The sequence below is a fragment of the Phalaenopsis equestris genome, unplaced genomic scaffold, assembly GCF_001263595.1.
Source record: "Phalaenopsis equestris unplaced genomic scaffold, ASM126359v1 Scaffold223457, whole genome shotgun sequence".
Classification (NCBI taxonomy): domain Eukaryota; kingdom Viridiplantae; phylum Streptophyta; class Magnoliopsida; order Asparagales; family Orchidaceae; genus Phalaenopsis; species Phalaenopsis equestris.
In genome coordinates, this window is record NW_018241576.1 from 1 (window position 1) to 6,614 (window position 6,614).

At 34.7% G+C, this 6,614-nt stretch overlaps 1 long non-coding RNA gene across 1 annotated transcript; it reads left to right on the top strand.

Moving 5' to 3' along the window:
* The first annotated feature begins 4,859 nt into the window (after positions 1-4,859).
* On the top strand, positions 4,860-6,411 carry LOC110037686. Its single transcript, XR_002295356.1, has 3 exons — positions 4,860-4,877; positions 4,954-5,137; positions 6,222-6,411. It is a non-coding gene; the product is annotated as an uncharacterized LOC110037686 (long non-coding RNA).
* The last annotated feature ends 203 nt before the right edge of the window (positions 6,412-6,614 follow it).

The following is a 6,614-nucleotide window of genomic DNA, read 5'->3' on the forward strand; positions in this document are numbered from 1 at the left end:
TTCTAAAAATATATACATTAAAGTTTAACAGTAAGACAGGTCGAAATATAAGATTCAAGTGGCATGGAAGTAATTCCTTTCTAATTTTCTTTCACTTCCTTAGCTTGAATCTTACACCTTTCAGAAAATAGGAGAAAATTTAGGAGCACCACCAAAACATCAATGAAGCAATGATAATCTAATTCATAACTTAAACTAAAGCTAACAAAGAAAGAATATATATGTGATAAACTACTAAACAATAACAAAATATCAAACTACTACAAATATGATCACGTGCATTGGTTCCTCATATACATTCTAAATAATACTGAGGAAAACATCAAACATAAATCAATTTAACCGATCAAGAGCGAACAATCAAATAAAATCCATTCGAAAAGATTATCATTCACTTAAGAGACATAATCCATGTACAAAGATCATGCGCAAACTCTGCCCTAAATTTCAACATATCCAACTTCCAATCTTGTTCTTCACTCCAGTTACATCGGTGGATTGAACTAATTTTTTTCATGAACTTGCAGACAAACATTTCACAATCAATACTATTATTTTGTATAATGACTCATTTTACGATTGATAGAGGATATTTTGACAGTTTGAACCTGAAAGCGTTTCCAACATCTTTTAAAAATATTTTGAATTGGAAAATTTTCATGTGGAAGTGATTAGTGCATTGACAACGCTAAATAAAGATTGAGATATTCTGTTAAGAATACTTACAACTTCATTACACATGGCTTTGTGTATCTGGCTGGGTAATGAATTGTATAACTTCCATTTTCTTTCTTTCAACTCCACAACCAGCATTACCCAGTGTTCATTGTGAATAATAGGAAATAATATGATGCCAGAATTTTTTACCTCATCTTTTGTGATATATCTAACAAACGTAGAGGTTTGGCCACGTCTATTCATCTACATTACATCATACAAATATGTTATTGGACGGAGTATAAAAAACTTATTTTAGTAACGACTTCATAATTAAGTAGAATTTGTGTACTTTTTAAGTATAATTGTTTCACATATAAATATAGTCTGAATGAATTAGGATAGTTATCATTCTTTCTCTTCAATAGAGCGACAAAGGCATCTACATGTTCGTTTGCAATCCAGCCCTCTGGTAGTAAATCTAATATTTCGTCATAGTCTATGACAACGCCACCGTCATTGATCAAAATATCATGCCTCTAGTGTTGAGACAAAATTTTAGTGACTTTTGAGTGTAAATCAATTGTACATGGACATACATTCATGGATTGTAAACCAATTGCAACACATATACAGAAAAGGTCTACTCACCTGTGATTGTACATGAACATACATTCATCGATTACATCTTGCATTTCAAGGGATATAAGTACTCTACCAGGAAAATTGATGTTCAGCACCAAGTGATGTGACTACAAAACAATAGTACTTAAGAGATATATAATGTCAAATTAGCATATACAAAACACTATATTTAAAGCCATTTCATCATACCACTATCGCGTATTCCTATGAATGAAAAATTTCTTGCTGATCTCCTAAAGTGGTTAATGTCAAGGTTATTAGATTGCACAACATCCTTTATTATCTGATCCAATCTCTAAAAATGTTCATGAACTTCATCATCTCTGATGGATGAAGTGGCAACAAGTTCTGTTATTCGACGAACTTCCTCAGTAACTATGGATTGTGCAACAGGATCTATTATTATATTAAGGCCCTTTTTGGCCTAACTATCTACAGCTGGAATTATTATTGTTTCCTCGCCATGTGACTTTATTGGTTCTTCTCGATGGCTGAGCTATCTACAATCAGGTCGGTATGTACAGGCAACTTCTCAGTCTTTATGGCAGGAGTTTTCGGAAGAACTTCTGAGGGCTCAACAACATCCTTTATTGGCTTTCTTTTTTTATACTCAAAACCAACATAAGGGAAAGTTAACTTCCTCTTTCTTCTGCTTCTTCGACCCTTCACCCTTTCAATTTAGTTGCTAATGAAGTTCTTATGGGTTCTTCTTCTGGCAACTCAATATCTTCATCAGCAAGGGATGATTGATAAGTTTCCTTTTCGTTCAACTCATCGATCCCTTCAGCTGAAGATGGTTGTTGGGTTCCATACTCGTTGAATCAAATGCCTTTAGCTACAGGAGAGAACTTCATGGTATACTTCTCTTTCAACTCACTACATTTGTCAACTTTTGTTTGCTTTGTTTTTTCAATAGTACTCTGCAGTCCTGACATTGTCTCTTGTTTATTTACGGCTCCTGTATTTATTATATTGAGTGCTCCTTGGAATTCCCTAAACCACTTCTCCTGAGCTCTAAGTAGCCCAATGATTATTTCAAGGCTTTGATTCATTCCAGCTTTTCCTGCCTTTGGGGCGATGTCACTCGAGACTACTGGTCCCACATCACATGCCACGGATGATTGTGGTTTGTCTTGATCTTCTTGGTGCGGGAATGGCCTTATCGGATTGGGTAAGCCTTTGTCATGATTGGCCAGCAAATGATGTTCATCCCCTTTTAAATCAAAAAATTTATCACGAACCTACAATTTAAATAAGAATTATAGCACATTAGTAATTTAAAATTTAATCATAAGACATTAAAGAAACATTAGGATAACACATGAATAAAGCAAAAGTTAAACAAGTGCAATTCTTCAAAAAGCGAGAATGTTAACTATTGATTTAAATCACTTACTTGTGCTGCCTCTTGAAGGTAATGTCAAGTTGCGACGAATTCCAGCTTACATCGGTTGACCACCTCAACATTCTGGGTGTGGCATCAGGTTCGGCAGGAGTGAATAAAGTTGTATGCTCGTAAAAATAGAGCTGTGTAAGAGTAATGTCATACTATGCTTTGAACAAAATGAATAAAGTTTTATGAGGTTCAAATAATACACTAACTGTTATGAGATAAAGAAAATCATTTATATATCCTAAAGACTGATTAAGCCTTATTTTAATGGCTACTGATTTGCTCAATGAGAAAATCACATAGCGCTACAGGCCAATTAAATGAGCTAAAAGTCTATACATTCTCAGCAAAAATGTGAAAATCTTTAGGAACACTAAAGTTACTATGAGTAAAAAATAAATTTGATAACAAAAACTTTAAAAATAATTCATCAAAAGGTGTAGAACACTCCCTGCTTGAAACATTCAAAATGTCATTCTTAAATTGGCGTGCATCCACACCAGAAGATGACACTTTTTTCCACTTTACTGCTTTTCCTTTGTTTGGCATGCCTATCAGCAGGGCAATCTCATCAAGGCTTATCTAAGATCTTTTCCCGACAATTCTGAATACCATTTGTTTATATTGCTGACAATTTAATATTTGCAGTGTCAGAACATTGTCTTGCGGATAAGGAGGAAGAAAAAAAAATTAGTCTACATTCCATACTCTCAAGCTATTCATTCTCTCCTCTGATAGGCCGGGCTTGACCATAGCAAGAACGTCTCTTACAATAGATGAACGACAACTGCAATTGAAAGACATTGGATTCACAAACCTACAAAAAAGTTCATGTAAAAAAATATAGCCAATTAGCCATCTATAAATCAATAACACGAATGTAACAATAAAAAATTACATGTCAATAACATTAAAGCAATTTGAGGTGTTATTCAATTTTTATTAAGGTGTTCTTTCAGTGTTATTCAGATATTATTATGGTTTTATCATGACTTTATTATGGTATTATTATGGTGTTATTATGATATTATTATGATATTAGTGTTATTATGGTGTTATTATAATATTATTTTAGTATTATTTTGGTATTATTTCGATATTATTATGATTCTATTATAGTCTTATTTTAGTGTTACTCATGCGTAACTGAGGCATTATTTCTATATTCATTATTGTGTTATTTTGATATTCTTTAGGTTTTATTGCAGACTTTTGTAAGTTTTTTTTTTCAAAAAATCACCATAATGAATACAAAAAAAGGCATTGAAATAACACCTTAATGTAATGCTAGATTTTGAGAGCAACTACAACAAAAAACGATATTACCTCGATGCGCTTTCATGACTCTTGAGCTCTTTGGTCTCCTTATTCTTCATCTCTTTGCCTTCTTTCTTATGCTCTGTAGTTTCCATCTTCTCTGACACTTCAGTCTCCTCAGTGACCTGGTTTGCTTCCATTTTCGTGTAAAGAGTGGACTCGAACAGGACGAATGACGATTTCGAGTGCAAACCCTAGAACACACAACGATTTCTTTGGCTAAAGGGGGAGGAAGGAAGAAGAAATAATCAAACCATATGACGGTTTCTCTTACCACTGCATCCTGCCGTTTTATTTTGATAGTTTAAATTTCTATCGATTGGGCGAAGTTCTGGCCGGGGCGGAGTTCTTGCCGGGCCGACGTGATTAAATATGCGGGAAAGTGACAAAAAAGTCTTTTTTGGTCAATGAATGCTGGATCGGGCTGGGGATATATTTGGGTAGTATTACGCGTGCAGAGCTGCGTGCGTAATAACCCCACAATAACCACCGCTTTGCGGTTATTAAGGTATTATTGCGAGATTATTGAGGTATTAATTATAATAATTTATAACCGTAATAATCTTTCAATAAATTTCGCGTGTTCTATTTTGATTAAATTATTACGTGAAAATTGAGGGATTAATGCAAAATTACTGACGCAAATATTTCTGGTTGGGCGGGTCACCTGCTTAAAATGGCTGTTTTTTTATTTATTTTATGGAGGTGTGGCGAGTCATTATATAATTAGACCCGGACTCCGGACCGAATAAAAGTTCCTGGAGGGGGGAGGGGAGCTTTCAGAAGGACCGAGGAACATGAACACTCTGGAGCGTGCTCTCTCTGCAGATGGCTTGTCTTGTCGCTGCCAAAGATTTTCACCCAGGTCCATCTCCTTCCTTGCTTCCCCTTTTCCTTCTTGAATTTCTAGCGTTTTGAAGTTCTTAAAGCCGAAGACGTAGGTTCGCTTGTTGCTGAGTTCAAGTGTGGCTTGCCACAGGAGATGTGATTATTCAGCAAGAACCATATGCGAGCTCGCCGAGTAAATCTTCCACCGGCTCTTTTTGTGATGGTTGCTTTGCATCTGCTAACTTGAGGAAATGTTCGGGATGCCGGATTGCATGGTATTGTGGTAGTGCTTGCCAGGTATCTTTTTTGTTTTCTTTATGCTTTCCTCATATCTTTGGTTTATTGAAGCTATTCGTTTTTCGGATTCTTGTACATCCAATTTTTGGCCTCGTTCCATTGCAGAGTTTCAGCTTTGTGATATTTTTAGAGTTAGAATCCCGTGGCGCTGGTTGATTATGCCGCGCGTGTTTTTTCAAGTTTGCGTTTGTTAGCTGCTAGCAGTCAGAAACTGAATCAACCCAAGCTTTTTAGGGTGGACAAAGTTTTAATTAATTAAATAATATACTAATTAACAGATAAAAATAGTAATAATTAGTTTTATAATTGAAAAATGTAAATAAACATGAATGTAAAAATTTAGAAATGTATAAAAAGAATAAGGGATTATGTTGGGCATTTTCTGATAAGAAGTGGGCAGAAGTGTAAAATAAAGGTGGGCAAATTTATAAAAGTTCACATTTGAAAAAGGAATACAAAATTTGAGGGTGGGCACCCTCACATAAAGGGTTCAGCACTGCTACCAGTGCCTTGTTTGGAAGTGCGTAAGTTGAATGGGTAAAATGCATTTCAGTTGGCTTGCCTATGTGCACTGAAGGGCAGTTTGACCTAAATGAAAGGTAAGGAAATGGGCTATCATGTTAGGTCTAAGGCACAGAGTCTTGGGGTTTAATTGAAGTGCACATGTTCACTTTATGTCCAATTTTATTTAGTATATGTAATGATCATGCATGTATTTAAAATCTTATATGATTTTTGAGATTTCAATATAGTTCAAATTAAAATATAGGAGTTTAGTGACTAAAATTTTGATCGATTAGATATATTTACTAAAATTTTGCAATCAATAAAGGCATAGGGTTTTTAATTCTTTTTAAATCCGTTTAACAAAATTAATCGGACAAATTTTAAAACTTTTGTTTGATGAATAGAAGCTAGGGTGATTGCAACTAGTAATTAGTAATTCTGAAACTTTGTATAGATTATCATGAGAATGATTTTTAATTAAATATTTATACTACTTAAGTGACATATATACTTGCCTTTACTATATTTCAATTGGTCAAGAGTGTGAAAAAAATAATTGGATGAATCTCCGAATCAGGAAGGAGTCTAGTGAAGGACATTCTGATTTGCACCGGGAAGTGTGTGATGATTGTGGCAGGAAGGCAGATCGCAGTGATTTGATCGAACAAACTGAAGTTCCATTGGTTTGCTCCTTTCAACATTGATTTAGGTTCATAAGAGACTCGCTGAATACCTTCATCAGAATTGCTCAATCCGCCTAGATCAGATATCTACTCTACGACTCCATTCTTGATGGCCAGCTACCAGTCTCAGTTTGAGTTTGTTCTTGGCCGCACATCCCTCAAAATTTTTTTATTTTATTATATATTACTTGTATTACTCATTCAATAAATAGGGAATCTCAGAGAGAGCCAAGGATTCCGTTCTCGGATTTTGAGATATGTATTCCTCTTATTGTGTACTTGCTTGA